The following is a 23,217-nucleotide window of genomic DNA, read 5'->3' as shown; positions in this document are numbered from 1 at the left end:
CTTTCTCCTTGAAGATGGGTAACATCTACCTCCACCATCATCAGTCTCACCCCCAACCACTCCACCTTTTCCTCAAGGTCCTCTATCTACTATATTTATCTCCACCTTTAGTTTCCTCTAGTATCTCAAATGTGGTATTGGCCTTTGTGCGGAGGGAATCCCTCTCTATCATCACCCCCTTCAGCTCTAATGTAGAGCATCATCCTCTCTCCTCAACCTGTCCATCTCAACCTATAGACTATCATCTCAGGCCCACTCCTTTGCTACCCTCCCCCTCTCTTGAGCTACCTCATCCTCAAGGTTAATTGTACGAGATCTCTCTATGTCTTGCTCCAAAATGGCCTAATCCAAAATGGCATACGGTACCATGGAAACCTATCCCTATGCAACTTGTCCTTGCTCATCTTGTCCTTGTGGCAATGGATGTGGTTGTGTTTGTACTTGCATTGGTTGTAGGGCTACCACTAGAGCCTAAACCTGTACATGCACCCATACCTATGTTTTTCCTTCTCTCCCAAGTCCTCTCATAGGTTCCCTCTACCTCCCGCCCTTACTCCTCCTCCTCCTTCCTCCCCTACCCCTTCTGCATCCCCTCCCACCACCTCATCTATTGATGGTCCTAGCTCCTCTACAATCATACTCCTAGAATCATTAATCTAATTGGACGATGAGTCCCCCACCATGCTGCATAGGCCCCTATGCATCTAGGATCCACCACCTCTAACCTCTTATCCCAATGAACTCCCTCGATCCATGTCCAACTATGTTGGACCTCAAATGGTCTGATCACATTGCCCCAAGTCATTGTATCTTGAGTAATTTATGGGTGTGTCCTCTCCTCACCCATAATATCATTGTTGTCATTGAGGATTGCACCCGTGATGCTAAGTTCAAAAACAAGTAATCATGTGAAACATGGAAACACCTTTGAGCCTATGGGTTGCTCATAGTGAAGGTGAATCTCTGGAAATCAGTTTGGCTTCCTGTTTGGTGAATCTCTTGTAAATACTATTGATAAGAAAAGGTATGGAAAGGGATAGAAAGCTTGTACGTAATAAAAATCTATTCTAATGAAGGTGATGCACCAAATATCTTATCTGAGATCTACAACCTTCCTAACTCACAAAAAACCTTCAACAAATAACCTTGATTACTTCACAACTCAAATGAACATGTAGGTTCATAAACATTTCATAGAAAGGGATGAATTTAATGCATGCATGAAGGAAAACATCAAGTTTTCACAACTTCAAGCAATTAAAATCAACTAACACGTATCTCCTTGCACCACAAATTTACTGAATGAGATAAATTAGAGGAAAAAAATCATAGGAAATTATCAAATCATTCATTCACTAGATAATACCAGAAGTATCAAGAAGGAAAATCTGCTGCCATATTACTAAAAAAAAAAGGAGTGTTGTTGTTACAAAACTCAATTATTGTTGAGCTACAATACTTTTTTGCAAAAATGTGTATGCAAAAAGAAAGAACTAGAGAGAAAAAAGGAGAGAAGGAATATATAGAAATCATGATGAATCACCTTCAAAAATCCTAAAATCATTGCATGAGAAAAGCCTTGGGTGAATCTGTCCAAAATGGCATAAAAACTCATGCATAATCTATAAAATAATAATGTTTACTGCTCAAAAGGACTGCCACTGATCCTCCTATAAGAAAAGCTACATATCTAAATGTGAAAAATAGTTATCCCCATGTGAAAGTTGCATGATGAACTGAACTGTGACTAAATTTAAAAAAAAATCCCACTGAGAAAATCTTATGCATCCCCTGGAAACTTCTCTCCGTGTTGAAAACTTCTATTAAAAATGGTTATGGAAATGATCTCCCTATTTCACGAGCTTTCCAATGGTATGTAACACTTGCATATTCAGATAATTAATTGCATTGATTTTTCATGTAGAAATCATCCCCTTGCTTGGTGGGCTTTTAACTATTCGAACAACCAGTTCTGAGTCCATCGTGCAATTTTTATATTTCTAGCCACTAGATCACCTGCATGAACCATGGCCACTTTCATTAAAATTTTCATTTACTTTCTAGCGGGCCCCACTATTTTCTTTTTTCTCTTCTTGTTTTCTTTCTTCATCTTAGGCCCATGGGAATGAGTGACGATAATGTACTTTGAACCATTGAACCATTTTGAATCACTAAACTAATGAACTTTGAATCATTGAACCATTTTGAACCATTGAACCATTTTGAAATGATGAACCACTTTGAATTTCAAGTTCAAGGTTGACTTAGACATCCTCTCATCTATAGACTTTTTCCATGTGTCAGCCTCTGATTTTCTTGTGGGTCCACTTTGTCTTCTGCCTAGACCTGGACCCACCTTATCACCAAGTAGCAGTGATAACCTGGTGTACAACTTTCATTAGCACCTTAGCAACCACCGTCTAATCTTTTGCCTGACTGATGGCTGTGATCAATGTGCTCAATCTTTAGTCTTAGTCTACCCATGGTTCTTCCTCTTCTCTCTACCATATGGTGCATCCTTATTCGTTCTGAGTCCACCTGGATGGCCATGTCACCATTCACCAAGTCATATGAGATAACCAACAAGCACTTTTATCTTCTAGTATAGCAACGGCCATTGATCTACCCTAAAACTTGTCGATCTTTAACCTCTTAGCCACTCACCTCCTCTTTGCCTTTCCCACATGTGCTTAGTCACCAAGTCGCTATGATAACTAGCGAGCTTCTTTCTATAGCGCTATAGTGATGGCCCTTAGATCCTTCATATTAATGTTGATCTTTCCTGAACTTTCTCTCTCTTTAGCCTCGACTGATCTTCTCTCTTGTGCCGCATGTCAACATGTGTCACCCTCTAATTGGCTCATGAGATCTGCCTGGGAACCACCTATCTGTCAGGCCTTCCACGCATCTTTCTCTGTCAGATATCCTTCTTTCGGCCAAAGTATTCCATCAGCGAGCCGTTTACTAGTCTCATTGACCCTATAGTTTTATCGATATTATTATGTTGATGAAACTGAGCCTTCGATGAAACTTTTTCAGGACTCATCGCGACCAAGGTTTGCTCGATGTTGATGGAACTGAGCCTTTGATGAAACCTTTTCAGGACTCATCCTAGCCAAGATCTGCTTGATATCACCCATCCATGCCATGTCACTAGCCACTGGACTGCCACCTATCTGCAACCTATCCTTGGTTTTATACTCTCTGTTCTACCATGTCATCAGTCACCAAGTCATGGCGATAATCCAGTGTGCATCTTTTAATTGCGACATAGTCACAGCCGTTATATCTCTGCAATAACCGTTGATCTTTTCCTAAAGTTGCCCACTCTTTAGTCTCTTCTCACTAGCTGGTCATAAAATTAGGATGCCTTGAGATGCATGCATATGGGGTCCACTAGGCCATGAGCTGCCTCTTCTTTCCAAAAGCCCATAAGCTTTAACACTATAGTTATAGGTGACCTTATATTTAAATATGATAAACTCTCTCCACGGGGCCAATTTGGGATAAAAGGTCCTCTTTCCTGGCGACCGAAAACCGCTTGGAAACTCTAAGGACTTTTAAAACCCTCGTTGGCACCCAAGTAAAATTTACACAAGCCGACTACATTTTTCTCTGAGTTTCTATTGGCCTTAAGGTTTTAATGGCTACGCAATTTCATCTGCAATGGAGCATAGATGTTTCTGTGATCTACAACATGTTGAGCTCAACCTCTTCGGGAGCCCATTTTAACCCACATGTTGTCTTACTTTCTTGTATCTACACATGAAGCAAACAAGTTAGAAAAAATAGTGCATTTCTTCCTGGTTCATGATTTGACCTTTTCAAAATGAATGCAAAGCCTCATTAGGGAACCAAATTTGGCATGTGCAAAATTTTGGTAACATTTTTGGTGACCTCTTAGGGGTGTTTGCTTGCTAAATAGTAGAATCCAGTAGCCTAGCATATTCATTAGGCATTGAGTCAAATTTTCCCTCTACAAAATTTGGAACTGCAACTCGGCACTCTAAATATGAAACTACAAAGGCTTTGCATATAGCTAAGCCTGCACACTGTGCAATCTACACTTCTTGAATAACCAAAACTAAAAACTGAACTCAAACTAAAAAAAATACTCTATCCTACCCTAACCAAGTGTGAAATTTGGTTATACAAAACCATTCACTAGTTTTGAGAAATAACATCTTTTTCTTCCCAGCTTAGGATGTTTCAAACTCTTATGAACAACTAACAAGAAATGATGAATGAAGAGGTTCCTCACATAATGTTGTAAGACTATTGTAAGTATGAAAATAAGGCAGCCTACCTCTTTTGTTTGCTCATATATACTGCTGTATGTGAGGTTATAGGTAAGATGATAACCTTTTAGTGAAGCTTCATTTTTAGGCATAAGCTCATCTTGTATTGTTTTTTTGGCCTCCAATCTAGAAAGATATCTTATAGGACAGCCCCTTATTGGTTTCTTCTTGGTAAACTATGCCTTGAACCCTAACTATTTCCTCCACCTATGTATGTTGATCAAAAAAATTTCTTTCCAAAGGTATCAACTTATCAGCAAGATTAGAACAAAAATATTCAATGATGTTTGAGAAAATACTCACTTCTTGGTCAATTTCACTATGCTAAGTATTGTTTGTTGTAATTTGTTGATTATTTTCAGCACTCATATTTTGGAAATCTATGTCTTGCTGATTTTCTTGCTCTACCTGAACCAAATTTGCATCGAGATCAACCTCCTAAACTTGCTCAACAACGTTGCTTTTTGTATCCTCTAAATCATCCTAGAAAGAGTCTCTTCATTATTGTTTTCAATCTGTTGTGGAAGAGGATTGTCTACTACCTTTTGCAGCTCTCTCATGTGATCAAAACAAAAATGTTTTGAACCTCTTCTTGTTGTGGTGAAGTTGGTATGGCTGCAATCTGAAGTTCATTTTCTTCATCTTCCACAAAAAGTGGCAGCTCATCAAACAAATTAGTTAGAACTTGACTATTATCAACCTAATATGGATTTTGAACCCAAAGTTCTTCATTTATAACCTCATCTTTTTGCTATAACAGATCTAACCTATCATCTTGAATATCATAAGCATGCATCTTAATAGGTGAGAGATCTAATTTATTTGCACTAAGCACCTCTTTTTCTTGATCTTCAACTTGAATATATTGAGGAACCAAGATATCAATGGGTTCTTTAGGAATGAATTGTTGAGGCTATTGAACTAAAAGAGGTTGCCTAAAATTTGGGAACGCAAATCCATGAGGCTCTTCTTTAATAGGTTGATTCATGATGGTATCTTCTTGAATGATATTTTTATAGGGATGCACTTGTTCAATAATAGGTTCTTGAAATGATTGAGGACACAACTAGGAATTTAAAAATTAGGAGATTTAGAAGACTCACTATGTTTGAAACTTGGTATTTTGATATTGGAAGTCTCTTGATTGGTAGATAATAGCCTCATTTGCATCTCCTTTGTACTGATCTATTGTTGAAGCTCTTCTTCAAACTGTCTTTTTTGCATTTCATATTGAACATTGTCTGCATGTGTTACCTTTTCTTTGGTAGGAGAAGGTACTATTACTAGAGGTGCTTGGCCAAAACCAAGCATTGGAAGAATCTGATCTTTTTGAAATTGAACTAATAAAGCCTTCATTTGCTCATTTTTTATTGCCATCGCCTTTGCAAGTTGCTCTTCATGCTGCCTTTTTTGGTCCTCCATCTCTTGCTCACAAAGATAAATTTGATAGACCAGTTCATCCTCTTCGATATTATCATCTTGTTGCGTTAATGTGTCTTGCCTATTATAACAAAACTCTTGAGATTCAACATGATCAATCAAATAAACTTGTGAATTTTCCTCACAAGGCTGCTCTTGAGCAATTGTAGGCTGAATTTTTTCATATGTGGGCTCATTAAGCATGAACACATGGTGTTAAATGAATGGATTTCCTTACCAAAGAAAGGGTTTGGAAAAATACCAGCTGAGCCTTCTTCTTGTTTAAGAACAAAATCTTGCAATGAAAGAGGATGTATTGATTGTACCTCTAACTTGGTGAGCTTCTCATCATATTGCCTTTTTTGGACTACCAACAGAATTGCAAACTTATTACCTTGTTCCTTCAATTTTTGCTTATAAAATTAAGCTTGCAAATCTAACTCTTCTTGCTCGTTAAGATAGGCTTGATGAGCCCACTCATCTTTCTTCTTATCTAAATTCTTATTAGTCTCATCGATATGCACAACATAGCCTTCCAATATACTATTGATGGATTGTAGGTCTTTAAAATTCTTTTTTACCATATCCTTGATCTGTCTAAGCTTTGAAGCATACTAATTTGCATCAATAAAACCTCCCTAAGGTTGATTATAGGCTGGGTTATGTTGCCATGCAAACTAAGTTGTGATGGGTGGGTGGTAAGAAGGATAAACTTGCTGGTTATTAGCAACAATAAGGATATTTGAGTTAAAACCAGTAGAATGGCTATTTGGGTATTGCTGATAAGAAGCATTTTGGATAGAATTCTCATAATGCGGAGGTGGGTAATTATACTGTCCCTAGAAATTAGACATATTTATTCATATAAAGAGTTGGAAACTAAAAATTTAGAATTATTTTGAACCATACCAACACTTAAACTGCTGAAACTGGTAGATTTATAACTCGAAGTCGCCAGGTGTGGGTAGATCTTGCCTCCAAAGGTTGAATTTTCTAATTTTCACACCAAAAATCAGAAGTATGTGGAAAAGCTTTGGATTAAAATAATCCAAAGACATCCCACTGGGTGTGCCAAAAATTGTTGTCACTAAGGATTGCACCCATGATGCTAAGTTCAAAAACAAGCAATCCTGTGAAACATGGAAACACCTTTGACCCTTTGGGTGGCTCAAAGTGAAGGTGAATCTCCAGAGATCAGGCAACTTCCTATACGGTGAATCTCTTGTAAATACTATTGATAAGAAAAGGGATAGAAAGGGATAGAAAACTTGTACATAATAAAAATCTATTCTAATGAAGGTGATGCACCAAATATCTTATCTGAGATCTGCAACCTGTCTAACTCACAAAAAGCCTTCAACAAATAACCTTGATTTCTTCACAACTCAACTGAACATGTAGGTGCATAAAAATTTCCTAGAAAAGGATGAATCTAATGCATGCATGAAGGAAAACAACAAGTTTTCATAGCTTCAAGCAATGAAAATCAACTAACACAAACTAGAACCTGCAACTAACACGTATCTCCTTGCACCACAAATTGATTGAATGAGATAAATTAGAGGACAAAAATCATAGGAAATTAATTCACTAGATAATACCAGAAGTATCAAGAAGGAAAATTTGTTACTATATTGCTGAAAAATAAAGGAGTGTTGTTGTTACAAAACTCAAATACTGCTGAGTTACAATGCTTTTTTGCAAAAATGTGTATGCAAAAAGAAAGAACCAGAGAGAAAAAAGGAGAGAAGGAATATATAGAAATCATGATGAATCCCCTTCAAAACCCCTAAAATCACTACATGAGAAAAGCCTTGGGTGAATCTGCCCAAAAAATGGCATAAAAACTCATGCATAATCTTTACTACTCAAAAGGACTATCACTGATCCTCCTATAAGAAAATTTGCATATCTAAATGCGAAAAATAGTTATCCCCATGTGAAAGTTGCATGATGAACTGAACTGTGACTATATTTTTAAAAACATCCCACTGAGAAAATCTTATGCATCCCTTGGCAACTACTCTGCATGTTAAAAACTTCTATTAAAAATGGTTATGGAAATGATCTCCTTGTTTCGCGAGATTTCCAAAGGTATGTAACAATTGCATATTGAGATAACTAATTGCATTAATCTTTCATGTAGAAATCATCCCCTTGCTTGGCAGGGTTTTCACTATTCAGACAACCAGTTCTAAGTCCACCGTGCATTTTTTATATTCCTAGCCACTAGATCACTTGTATGAACCATGGCTGCTTGCATTAACTTTTCATTTACTTTCTATCAGGCCCCACCATTTTCTTTTATCTCTGCTTGTTTTCTTTCTTCATCCTAGGCCCATGGGAATGAGCGACGATAATGTACTTTGAACCATTGAACCATTTTGAATCACTGAACTAATGAACTTTGAACCATTGAACCATTTTAAAATGATGAACCACTTTGAAGTTCAAGTTCAAGGTTTACTTAGACATCCGCTCATTTGTAGACTTTTTCCATGTGTCAGCCTCTAATTTTCTTATGGGTCCACTTTGTCTTCCATCTGGACCTAGACCCACTTTGTCGCCAAGTCATGGCGATAACCTGGTGTGTAGCTTTCATTAGCACCTTAGCGACCACCATCTGATCTTTTGCCTGACCATTGGATGTGATCAATCTACTTGATCTTTACTCTTAGTCTATCCATGGTTCTTTGTCTTCTCTCTACCATGTGGCACATCCTTATTCATTCTGAGTCCACCTGGATAGCCACATCATTAGTCACCAAGTCGTATGAGATAACCAAAAAGCATTTTTATCTTGTAGTATAGGAACAACTATTGATCTACCCTCAAACTGCTTAATCTTTAACCTCTTAGCCGCTCACCTCCCCTTTGCCTTTTCCACACGTGCTTAGTCACCAAGTCACTATGATAATTGTCGAGCTTCTTTCTATAGCCGTATAGCAATGGCCCTTAGATCCTTTGGATTACCATTGATCTTTCCTAAACTTGCTCACTCTTTAGCCCTGACTGATCTTCTCTCTTGTGTCGCATGTCAATGTGTGTCATCCTTTGATTGGCTCATGAGATCCACCTAGGGACCACCTATTTGTCAGACTTGCCACACGTCTTTCTCTGCAGGATATCCTTCTTTCAGCCAAAGTATTCCATCGGTGAGCCGTTTACTAGTCTCATCGAACCTACAGTTTCATCGATATTATTATATTGATGAAACTAAGCCTACAAAATTTTTGGGACTCATCATGACCAAGGTTTGCTCGATGTCGATGGAAATGAGCCTTCGACGAAACCTTTTCAGGACTTATCATGGCCAAGATCTACTCGATGTCACCCATCCATACCATGTCACCAGCCACTGGAGTGCCACCTATCTACAACCTGTCCTTGGTCTTATACTCTTTGTTTTGTGATGTCATCAGTCGCCAAGTTGTGGTGATAATCCATTGTACATCTTTTCATTGTGACATAGCGATAGTCATTAGAGCTTTGCGATCACCATTGATCTTTTCCTGAACTTGCTTTCTCTTTAGTCTCTTCTCGCTAGCCGGTCACAAAATTAGAATGCCTTGAGATGCGTGCACATGGAGTCCACTAGGCCATGAGCTACCTCTTCTTGCCAAAAGCCCATATGCTTTGACACTATAGTTATATGTGACCCTATATTTAAATTTGATAAACTCCCTCCACATAGCCAATGTGGGATAAAAGGTCCTCCTGCCTAGCAACTGAAAACCGCTTGGAAACTCTAAGGCCTTTTAAAACCCTCTTTGGTGCCCAAGTAAAACTTTACATAGGTCGACCACATTTTTCTCTGAGTTTCTTTTGGCCTTAAGCTTTTAATGGCCATGCAATTTCATCTACAATGGAGCATAGATGTTTCTGTGATCTACAACATAGATTTTTTTGTGATCTACAGTATGTTGAGCTCAACCTCTTCAGTACCCCATCTTAACCCACATGTTGTCTTACTTTCCTGTATCTGCACATGAAGCAAACAAGTTAGAAAAAATAGTTCATTTATTCCTGGTTCATGATTTGACCTTCTCAAAATGAATGCAAGGCCTCATTAGGGAACCAAATTTGGCATGTGCAAAATTTTAGTAACAATCATCTTACAACTTGAACTAGTGTATAACCCTGTGAGGTAAATACTAGTCAATGATATGAAGAGTGTGACCCATCAACCAACAATATGTCTGTGAAAAATGAAGTTGAATATCTTGGCTCCACCACTTGCAATGCTTGAATGGGTGCTAGGTGAAGTTAATTATCTCATCCACAGAATGATGTCATAACCATACTACTCCCACCCTAGTTTAATGTAGGAGGCCTTTGTATCTATTTGTGCTAGGGTGTCACCATCACCACTCCAATACCCCAAGTGGTTGACATAGGGTGATATGCTCCCAATCCCAAATATGAAATGTGATGTTGATACCTAGGTTCTTGTACCCATGATACACACACATGTGCATATCTTGGTACAATTGCTTGAGTATAGCTTCTCCCTAGGCATAGTGAGTCTTATCCTCCATCATGTAATACAAGCAGCATGACCACCCAATAGAGAATCCATGCCCACTAAGGTCGGGCATTATCCAGTCTCTAATTAGTCCATATATGTATACAACCAATATAGGGATCTATCTATGTGGCTTTATTTACCTCTCCAATGACATGCATGTCTTGTGCATCAAGAGATCTTGATGAATAATGATGAACAACAAATATCCTAACTGGGAGAGGGGGAGTGATTTAGTACATACAAAAACTTCTCTACAACTTATCAAGTTAAAACAATGCTAACCAGTTGTCTTCATTACTGAACTTAACCATTACAATAACGGTTAAACACAATAGGACTTCAGACAACATATACCAGTAAAACTGAATACTTTAGATATCATTCAATAATTGATAACTACTTCACCCATAAACATATGCATGTGGTGTATCAGTAATATCATAACCATTAGCTCTGCATGCATAATCACCTAAACAAAGAATACTCAATCATCACATGAAAAATGCACAATTCATGACACACAGATTTTTTACATGGAAACCCAAATGGGAAAAATTACGGTGGGGATGAATACCCACAAGATTATTTTGAACTCTTTTGAAGCTCACTCTATTAGGAGCCTAGTCCAATTAAAGACTTTACAATAAGGTTCTGGTAGGAACCGATCCTATTAAAGATCACTTAGTTAAGGGATGGCTATATACCCTATTAGAGGTTGAAACCATGTTAAAGGTTATGTTGCTAGAGGATTTAAAGAACTCGATGAACTTGAGTCACTTGGTTAGAGGATTTATAGTAAGCCTGTTAAAGCTACCCAACAAAGGGATTTTCCTTCTATTGAAATGGTTAGAAGACAATAGGTAAAACTCTTATCTGATAACAACACTATATGCTAAGGTAGATCCTTTCCAGTTCCTCTACTCTGCAATCACACTCTGTAGTTTTCACTCACTGGTCTGGCAAGTATCTCATCACTTGGATACACACACAAATTTTGCCAACACTTACAATAACAAACATCATCGACCTTATAGACAACAATTAGGTCAATAACATAAACCCTAAACCCTATGTATTTAGGTTTACTATTACAAGCGGTCCAATCCTGACTGTCCAAACACATTACATAGAATGAAACAATCACAAAAGATCACAAGTCATTCTACATCGTCCATTCTTCACTAGACATAGAAATCAGTAACTCATCACGCTTTCTTCTCATACCGCTAAGAAGTATGTTCATTCCCAAGGTAGACATTAAATGTAGTCAATCTTCATATGCAAGATCTTCAAGAAAATCCTTCATGTGCACAAAACTAACATGGCATCTCGATTTCATCCTTATTTCTTAGCGAACTCATCACATAATATCATCGGATGCATTGCATAATCTAGATTGCCAAACCAGAAACCCTAGAGCTGAGACTACCAACCGGTAGTCACACTTAGTGAAGCCTTGTCACTACTTCACTACATCTCTTCATACCGGTTGAACTATACCACTTCCAATCTTCATACTGGTGCATACCGGTGTACCTTCTTGAGCACATATTGACATCAATGACAACATACTTTGTCACCAGTTCATCATATGCCAACAATATCCCCCTTTGGCATTGATGGCAATACTCTATGTAGCATTGCAACTAAAAACATCATAGACCAGTGCATCTAAAATATCTTCATTAGATATCTTCTCCCCTATCATATATCTTCTCCCCCTTTGACAACAATTCCAAAGTGGAGGCACAAGCTTCCATACTCCACTATGCTGCTCTCCCTATGGAGTAGCATCCTTTAACACATCAATCCAAAAATATTTGTCACTGTAATACCTTACTGATGTGGAGCACACATCTTTAGTTTACTTCATGAAGAGGAAAAACCCCTAATTCACCTCTCAAATAGGTAATTGTAGTCTTCGGTAAGGGCTTAGTGAATATGTCCACAAGCTACTCCTTACTGGAAACATGTTGTAATATGACCTCTCTATTTTGAACCTTCTCTCTCAAGAAATGATACTTTAGCTCAATGTTCTTAGTTTTACCATGCAATACCGGATTCTTGGAAATATTGATTGCACTAGTATTGTCACAAAATATACTCACCGATTCAGATATAGGTACTTTGAAACCATTCAATACATGTTTCATCCAGATTGCCTGAGTGTAGTTCATAAATGCTGCCACATACTCTGCTTCAGTTGTAGACTGAGAAGTACAACTCTACTTCTTACTCGTCCATGAGACTAGTCTTCCACCAAGAAAGAATGCTCTATGGGTTGTTCTTTTTCGATCATCCACATTACCTCCTCAATCTACATCGGTAAATACCTTGAGATTAAAATCACCATTGTATGGATACCACAATCCATAATCAACTGTCCCTTTCAGGTATCTAAGAATCCTCTTGCCTACTACCAAGTGGGATTCTCTTGGAATTTTTTGAAAATGAGCTACTATGCCCACTGCATGAGCAATATTTAGTCTATTGTGTACCACATAGTGCAGCTTACTGATCATTGACCGGTACTCCTCATTCACCAATGTTGAATCATCTTCCTTAGTCAATTTACAACTAGCCACCATTGGTGTACCAGTCGGTTTGCTCTCCTCCATGCCAAAGGTTTTCAATACCTCTTTGACATACTTGGACTGGGTAATAAAGATACCCTCTTTCATTTGTTGAATCTGTAGACCAATGAAGAAGTTTATCTCTCCAATGAGAGACATCTCAAGATCTTTCTTCATTTCATCAGCAAATGCATGGCTCATTTCATCATCTCCTCCAAATATTATGTCATCTACAAATACTTCACAAATCAAAATCTGATCACCTTCAAATTTCAGGTAGATGTTGCTATCCTCACTTGTTCTCTAAAATCCTATCTTCACAAGATGAGAGTATAAATGTTCAGACCATGCCCTAGGTGCTTGTTTCAATCCATACAGGGCTTTGTGTAATCTACACACCATGTTACTATCTTCTGATAAGGAAAACCCATCCGGTTGCTCAATATACACTTCCTCTTCTAGGATTTCATTCAATAATGCAAACTTCACATCTATCTGGTATACCTTAAATCCCTTGAATGCTGAAAATGCAAGTAGCATTTGGACACCTTCTAGTCTAACCATGGGAGAAAAGGTTTCCCCATAGTCTTCTCCCTCTTCCTGAGCATATCCCTTGCATGCAAGTCTTGCCTTGTTCCTTACAACTATGCCTTCTTCATTCAGCTTATTCTTGAAGACCCAATTTGGTACCTATGACATTCTTGTGTTCTGGTCTGGGTACCAAAGACCATGTTGCATTCTTTTCTATCTAGTCTAGCTCCTCTTCCATTGCCTTAATCCAGTCTTCATCTGTAAGTGCCTCTCTAGTGGTCTTAGGATCAAATTCATAAATCATGCAAGATTTTCGTTTCACCTTTCTTCTTGTGATTATCCATGCATCTTTATCTCCTATGATCTGCTTTGGATCATGATGTAGTTTCATATATCTAGGAATGACTCTACTTGGTTTTTCTTTCTTTTCCTCTTCTTCTTCACTTACTTCTTCTTCTTCACCTACTGCAACTTCTACTAGTACAGGAACACCGAGGTCTTTACTTCTTTCTTTCTTAACTGGTTCCCAGAAGACTACACCCAGTTCATCTTCCACTTTCTCGCTACTGGTTTCCTCAGGTTCCTTAGGGGATTCATCAACCCTAACATTGATACTCTCAACAATTTTCTACATTTTGTTTGTCATGCTTAAACCTTTCGGCATGAACAAAATAATTTTTTTTTTTAAACATGTCCTAATAACACTAAGTTTGTGAAAATAATGCAGTATCAAGTCTTGTCTTAACTACATTTAGAATCTTCTTCAACTAAAGTTAATTTAAACAACTATATTAAGTAAGCGGGATAATCTAAATTACATGCAGAACATTAACTCTCTAAAGAATTTATTATTATCTCATCAATTAATAAATCATAAATTCATTTAAGCAAAAACCCCTAAATTAATTGATAAGAGATATTATTAATCTCAATTAATCTTTTTAATTATTGTAGGAATTAATTAAATTAACTCTAGCAATCGGATTTTTTTAAATCCCATGATTTATTTTAACAATAATTATAATGTGTCTAAAATTTGACTAAAGGGCCTATGAACCCATAGTGGAAATTGCTCCAGAGAATTTAATCTGAAATTGCCTAAATTTGGGTGAACTAAAAATAATAATCCCCTATGGCCAAAATAACTTACAAAGTCATTATAATTTACCAAAAGATTAAACTCCAAAATGTTTTAAAATTTAAAACATCATATTTAAATGTTTATATAAACATATAATATATGAGCAAAAAATGATTAATATAAAGGTAGAGTATATGTTCATATATATATATATATATATATATATATATATATATATATATAAAATTATCCACACACACACACACACACACACACACACATATATACATATATATATATACATAAATATATATAAGGATATAGGATTTTTAAGTTCTTAACTTTTAAAATAACCATGAACCCTAAAATTGAAAAGTTATAAACAAGAATAATAACATCTTTTTTTTATCACTTCGAAATACCCTAACCCAACCAGGTTAGGGTTTCATGTTTTTCGCAGGGAGGAGGGGTCGAATGCAAGGAGGAGGAAAGGAGACCATATGGGATATGCAGTGGTGGCGGAGGTGAGAGAAGTTCATGGGGGGGAGGGGGGCTCCCCACAGGGATGGCCGCAGTCATGCCTGCGGGTCATGGCCCATAGAGGCGACCTTGGCTGTTGCTGTGGGATGCAGCGCGCAGCACGACTGCTGCCACCACTGTGAGGCGCCACCCATAGGGGGGTCCATAGACACCCCATCTATGGGTTGCGACTGCGGCCACCACTAGGGGTCACTACCCACAGCACAGGGGAGGGGGGGTGAGGCTCCCCCAATTTTTTTAATTTTTTTTTGGAAAAAACAATTTAAATCTCTTTTTTTTTTTTTTAAATATATATAAATGTATGTATATATATATATATATGTGTGTGTATATGTATATATATATATATTTATATACATATATGTATATGTATATATATATATATAAATATAAATATACATATAGATATACATATACATATACATATACATATACATATACATACATACATACATACATACATACATACATACATATATAATAAATGTATTTTTCTGTGGTTATAATATTTTCAAACAAACAATTTCACAAGTTGAGGATATTTTTAAATAAAATATGTAGTCTTATATATATATATATACAACCTTTTTAAGTCATGCAGAAATTAATAAAATATTGACAACATGGAAATAGGGGTAAAATTTCTTTTATTTACTTTAAACAATCTGTTTATATTTCTTTTTTCCTAAAATCACTTAAAGCAAATTTTAAAAACTAACAGATTTAAATAAAGTATTTCTTTTCTTTTTTATTGACAATCCAGATGCTAACTTTAGAGATAGACTGCTAATTTTAGATTTATTTTTTGCGATAAATAAAAGGGAAAATGACAAAATTTAATAAACTATATTCAGCAACTACATTAATCTACAATTATTTAAATTAACCTTAGAGATATGCATGTTAAATCTATTAAACCATGATATGTATTTGGGAATAAATGATTGGGAATAAATGCTTTATTTTCTCTTACTAACATGATAACTTACTACTTTACTCATTTCCATTATTTCAATATGCATAAGGAAATAAACTGAACTTTTATTTTCAGAAATAACATGCATACAACAAATATTATTTCATTAACTATAGGAACTTAATCCAAAGATAAACATTTCATTTTTGCAGTAATAGCTTAACTAAAATAATGCATTTCTTTAAAGCATATTTAAAATACAATATAGTCAACCTTACAAATGGGTGAGATACCCATCTAGTCTCTCATTTCTATTAAATGAGGACTTTAAATAGAATGAATACATTTCTTTTTGAAATAAATACAACATATAGCTTTCCTTTTTTCATTGTTGCAACTAAAATATAAAATATCCCATTCCCTAATCTTTTTCTACAAATCAAGTAAATCCAACAACTCCTAGCTCATCTTTTTCTTTTCTTTCCAAGCAATCCTGCAAATAATCATAAGGATTTGACCATGGAGTGCTCACCTCCCAGCCTAGGCTTACTAGAAGCCGCCCCCAAGATTGGAGAACCAAGTCTTAGACAGGTTACACACATGCAAATACAACAAGCAAGGAAAAAAACACACAACAACACTTTCCCAACCAAGGCTACACTTCATCACAAAATGTGATGTTTTTACATGGGTGGTAGTGGACCAAATACCCTGAGGAGACTGTAAGAATGGTAGATCACAAAGCCACCTCATGGCAAACAAAGATATATCATAAGTTCATTAACACCACATCCTTATGCCCCCCCAAGGCATTCATGTCATACTTTCCCTCTTTATGACCCCCAAATGCATAAACCAGGCCATGCAACAAGGGTCACATATAAGACCCCTTGAGATCACTCTCATAATGAGAGCCTCTCACGTGAGGGCTGTCAAACTCCTACCACCCACAAGACCATCTTACTCTCCCAAGAGTAGAAGGTCTTGGTTACTCCCAAATCACAGGAAATGCATAAAATAATAAAAAATAGGTCGCATAATAATTTTCACAAATGAAAATACAAGAAAACAACTTTTACATACAAACAATCTTTCCAACATAAACATGCAACATAGAAAGAAATAAAAGCAGAAGATGAACCAACCTTCAATCTGCCTAAAGGTTTGCTAGAACTAGTTTGACAATGAGCAACTCAATTCTACAATTCTTCCCTCTACACTTAGCCAAAATTATATCCCAAAACTATTCTTTTCAAAATTGGATGATCTCCAAAAATGGAGAGTTCATGATTACCCACAAAATCTCTAATCCTTGCCTAAAAAGGCCTCAGTGAGAGTTCTCACTGGTTTCTAAAACTGAAAAAGGAAAATGTAAGAGAAAGTGGAAAAAGGATCTCACATCAAAAAGGAAGGTTATCTAACCTAGATGACACCTTCTAATTTGAATTTTCGCTCACCTTAGGAAACCCACTTTTTGAGGTGACTAAACAGTCACATGGGAGTAGACACATGACTAAAAATACTCCTAACCCATACGTATACCTTATGGACTTTAGGGAACACCTTTAAACTACCCCTAGGAGTCCATTTGACCCCTTATAAACCCATCTAAAGTTAACTTTCGGGTCAAACCTGAGTTGACCACTCCAAAGACTCTCTACCCAAGGAAAATTTAGAACCACATTCAAATGTTTGAAAAGGCTATGGTTGAAACAACTCCCTCCAATAGACAAGTCAAAAATCAAGACATAAATCAACACGTGTCAAGTGACACAATAAAATACATTACAAAATTACACATGAAATTTGTCTCTTGTTGGATTTACACAAATTACTAATTCAATTTAACACACATGCAACATTTACTTTCACAAATAAAATATGATACATACGGGGTGTTGTCTCTCCAAATAGACAACCCCTAGTTTTAGGAACGTACATAGGTCTAGGTTTGGTTCTCCATAGTATTTCCATGGTCATATGGATAATTTTCCCGCGCAACTCAATTACACATTATTACTTCCAAATAACCTCATAAAATATTAAACACATGAATAAGAATACACATCAAACACTCTACATATAATTGACATTAAACAAATCAATATCTCATATATCCAAATAAATCCACATAAGTAATTATCATAATCCTCATAATTTTGCTCCATACATAAAACATGCATCCTATTTCTATCATCATAGTAAAGTCCTGCAAATCTAATAATGACATACATCATCCCAAATTTATCCTATTCTAGAATCATATAGAGTTCTATATCTATAATGCATAGAAATTAATCATCAATATATATCAATGTTATCCAAATCATGGAATCATATAAGTTCTAAATCCATAATAGCCTCAACATGAAAATCATTGAAATGCTAGGATGAGTTGGGGTAGGGCCTCACACCCTCCCCCTCTAGGCATGAACTTCCTCCTGGCATTCATAAAAAAGATCGGGGTACTGTGATCTCATACAATCTGTGTCCTCCCATGAAGCTGTAACCTCATCATAGCAATCCCACTGGACCCTAACTTGGTCCAACTCTTGACCTCGAAGGGCCAGCATCCGCAATGCCAAAATGCGAATGGGCTCCAAAGCTAGCTATCCATCTGACTCCACCTACAAGGTATCCCAATCTAAAATATGAGACTCATCATAGATATACTTCCTCAAAAGTGATACATGAAACACATCGTGGATGCATGATAGGCTAGGTGGCAATGCTAAATGATAGGCAACTAGTCCTATCCTCTCAAGGATCTCAAATGGTCCTACAAAGTGAGGTGCGAGCTTAGAACCCTTTCTGTAATGGATTAAACTCTTACGTGGTCACACTCTCAAGAAGACTCTATCTCCAACCAGGTAGTTACGATCTATCCTCTTCGCATCTACATACTTTTTGTGTCTATCTAGTGCCTCTCTAAGATGTTTCCTAATCAAATCCACCTACTGCTCCATATCCCGAACTATCTCAGAACCAATAGCAACTTTGTCCTCTATGTGGTCCCAACTCAATGGTGTCCTACAAGGCCTATCGTATAATGCCTGATAGGGTGGCATCCCCAACGAAGTTTGATGCCCATTGTTATAGGAAAACTCTACTAAGGGAAGGTACTCTTCCCATCTAGTCTAATGATTAATGATGTACATGTGAAGCATATCCTCTAACACTTGGTTAACCCTCTCTATTTCACCATCCATTTTTGGATGATAAGCTATATTGAAATTGAGCTTGGTGCCCATAGCTGCCTATAATGCCTTCCAAAAGGAAGAAGAGAAGAGGGAATCCCTATCAGAAATAATCTTGTGTCGAATGCCATGAAGTTTGACAATCTCTCACAAGAACACCTATGCTACTGCTAGTGTTGTGAAGGTAGTCCGAACTTGTGGAAAGTGGGCCACTTTGGTCAACCTATCAATTGTCACTGAGATGGCATCATGGTGATGAGATGACATAGGGAGATCAATGATGAAATCCATGGATATAGTATCCCACTTCCACTCTGGTATAGCATGAGATTGGAGCAACCCACCTAGATGGTGGTGCTCCACCTTGACTTTCTAACACTTGAGGCATCGGGCTACTAACTCAGCAATGAGCTGCCACATTCTTGGCCAATAATATAACTGTCTCAAGTCAACATGCATCTTCTTAACTCTGGGATGTGCTACATAAGGAGCTCTATGAGCCTCCATGACAATGAACTCTCGCAATCCCCTGGAAGAAGGTACATAGATGCACCCTCTATGGCGTAATACCCCATCGAACTCTAAGGAGTAATCCACATATTTCCCTTCTAGAGTTTGCTAAGATCGTATTACCTGACAAACCTCTAAATACCATCCATCCTCTGGCAACTACTGCAATATACGATCTTTCAAATCCATGCCCATAGATATGGTGTAAACCTCATGATGTCTCCTACTCAAGGCATCTGCAACTACATTTTCTTTCCCTTTAATGTAGTGAACGTCAAAATCATACTTGCACAAGAACTCCATCCATCTCCTCTAATGTGCATTAAGGTTTGGCTGAGTGAATATGTACTGAAGGCTCTGATGATCTGAATGAAGCTCAAAATGATGACCCAAAAGGAAGTGTCTCCACCTCACAAGTGCATGCACTATTGCTGCAAGCTCAAGGTCATGAGTAGGGTAGTTATGCTCATGATTCTTAAGTTTCCTAGACTCAAAAGCTATAGCCCTACCATCTTGCATAAGGAATACTCCTAAACCCTGTAGGAAAGCATCTATGCAAACCATGAAGTCAACTGAGGAATCTAGTACTACAAGGATAGGTGTGCTAGTAAGTGTCATTTTGAGTTCCTAAAAGGCCCTCTCACACTTCTCTGTCCACTCAAATTTCTTTCCTTTACGCTGAAGAGAAGTAATAGGTTGTGTGACTCTAGAGAATCCCTCAACAAAGCATCGGTAATAACCTGCTAATCCCATGAAGCTCCTGATCTCTATCACACTGGTTGGCTCTGGCCAATCCATAAGAGCTCTGATCTTTGATGGGTCAACTGAGATCCCATTACCAGAAATAATGTGCCCAAGGTACTTGACCTCTGAATGAAAGAATGCACACTTCGACAATCTACCATACAACTGATTGTCCCTCAAACACTACAAGACCTGTCTCAAGTTCTCCTCATGCTCCTTCTCATTTCGAGAATATATCAATATCTCATCAAGGAACACAATCACAAAATGGTCAAGAAATGTACGGAATACCCCATTCATGAGGCTCATGAAAACAACTGGAGCATTTGTAAGACCAAATGAAACCATGGTGAACTCAAAGTGGCCATATCTAGTGAGAAATGTGGTCTTGTGGATATCGCTTTCCACTATTCTCAACTGATGGTATCCTGACTTCAGATCAATTTTGGAAAATACTTTGGCACCTTGAAGTTGGTTGAATAAATCATTGATCCTGGGCAAGGGATATCGGTTCTTGATGGTTGCTTTGTTCAACTGATGATAATCCATGCATAACCGAAGAGATCCGTCCTTCTTCTTCATGAAGATGACTGGTGCACCCCAAAGGGATACACTAGGATGAATGTGACCCTTCTCTAGGAGTTCCTCAAGCTACATCTTGAGCTCATTAAGCTCATTTATGGTCATCCTATAAGGTGCTCTTGAAATTAGCTCAACTCCTTGTATGAGGTCTATATGAAAGTCAATCTCTCTACGGGGTGACATTCCAGGTAGCTCGGAAGGAAACACATCTGAATATCCCTTAAGGATAAGATGGTCGTCAATTAATGTTTCCTTTTCATCCTCTTCCTCTCTATCACAGATGGTGATGGCAAATAACTGACATCCCTTTCGCATGCTCTACTTAAGTTGCATTGTGGAAATCATACAAAGAGACATGGGTCTCTAAATCTGGGTGATTACTATGGGTGAACCATGATCATCCTCACACTTGATTTATTTCTAGTGGCAATCCATCTTGGCTCTATGGGCATAAAGCCAATCCATGCCAAGTATGATGCCATATGATCCAAGTGGTGTAACTCTAAGGTCTACTAAGGTGGTGGTATTGCTAATCTGAAGCTGACATGCCCTAACCTCTAATTCCACTGATGCTTTAGCCCCTAAAGCTAACTCCACTTCCCAACTGACACCTTTTCTAGTTGCCACTAGCCCGCAATGCTCCACAACCAATGGAGATATAAAGGAGTCAATAGCTCCTGAATAAAATAATATAGATACACTGCTACCTCTTATCATACCTCTAGCCTCAATGATTGTGGCCTGGTGCTCTGCCTAGCAGTTGTCAAGTACTTCGAAGACTCTATGGAACCTACCCATATCTCTAATTGTAGGCTTTGATTCTACCATCCTTTGATTCCCTACCATTTGACCCTGAGGGCACTCTCTTGCCATGTGCCCCATGGCTCCACATGTGAAACAAGCAGCGCATGCCTGAAACTGGATGCCCTGAGGTCTAGAGAAAGGTTGTCCCCCTGTCCTGCTAGAACCACTGTACCCACCCTTGGAAGACTACTAAGTCCTCACTGGAGGAGTGTAAGGAACCTGAGATCACTGATCTTGCCTCTGACCCTAAGACTGCCACTGCTTGGGCTTTGCACCCTGCTGACTCTACGGAGGCTTGTGCCTCTGGCTCTGCTATGACTATTGCAGAGGAGGGGGTTTGGAGAACCCTGATGTGTGTCTGTTATTACCCTTCCAATGGGGTTTCTGAAACCCGTATGTCTGGGGTATAGGGTTTTGGTTTTGGAACCAATCCCTTGTATCCTGTGGCCTGACCTGAATCTCCTTTGCTATCAAGGCCTTCTCCGTGGCAACCCAAAGGCTCCCTGGAGCAGACATCCTCACTGGTCCTACTATGATGACATTCAGCCCTCTGATAAAATGGTTGATGAGAAGCTTCTCATCTTTAGGTAGTCCACGTATGGCAAGAGCTCGAAGAACTTGCTCTCGTACTGGGTCACTGAGAGACCCTTCTGCTAGAAGTCATGGAACTCATCTATCCTACACTGTCTGTAATGCTCTAGCAAGTATCTCTCCCTGAACCTCTCTATAAAAATCTCCCATGAGAGGGTATCAGCAACTAAACCACACTTGTATTACTCCTGTCTCCACCATGTGGAGGTCATTCCTCTCAATAGGTGGACTGTTACACATTCCTTTAGATTGCTCTCGTAGGAGTACAATGCAAAGCACCTATCTAGGCTCAAAAGCCAAGCCTCAGCTTCTACCCTATCAGTAAATCCCCCAAAAGATGGTGGCTGGAGATGCATAACCTCTCTGATTAGATCCCCTAGATCCTGGCGTGATCTCTCATAATACACTGGCTCTGCTATTGGAGGTGGTCCTAGTAGGTGAACGAACTTGGGCTCATGCCCAACCTGACTCTCTACGGGATTAGGAGGTGGAATCCTACTCCGTTCCCTATCTGTCGATCTATGGCTCCTTGAGTTTTGATTTTCAACATGATGATCCTCTGTTGGAAGCCTATCCTAGACTATCCCTATCAGGTTCTGGAGTGCTAATAAGATGTCTTGGTTTGGGTCAACCGGTCATTCGGGAGGAGCCTCTGGGTTCCCTTTCAGAATTGATTCCTCCCTATCGACCTCTTCATGTGCCATTTTTTCACACCTAGGACCTCTACCACGTCTGCGAGCTTGTCGCATAGTTGGAGGCATCCTTATGAAAAAATAAAATAAAATGAATAAAATATATAAAAAAAATTTCTCGGAGAAAAATTTAATTAATTAAAAATAAATATAATAAAATAAAATAAATTAATTAACTAATTAAAGTGAAATGTAATGGAGAAAGGTTCCT

The sequence above is a fragment of the Cryptomeria japonica genome, chromosome 1 (assembly GCF_030272615.1).
Source record: "Cryptomeria japonica chromosome 1, Sugi_1.0, whole genome shotgun sequence".
Taxonomy (NCBI): domain Eukaryota; kingdom Viridiplantae; phylum Streptophyta; class Pinopsida; order Cupressales; family Cupressaceae; genus Cryptomeria; species Cryptomeria japonica.
The sequence above is the reverse complement of the archived record's forward strand: the minus strand, read 5'-3'. Positions refer to the sequence as shown.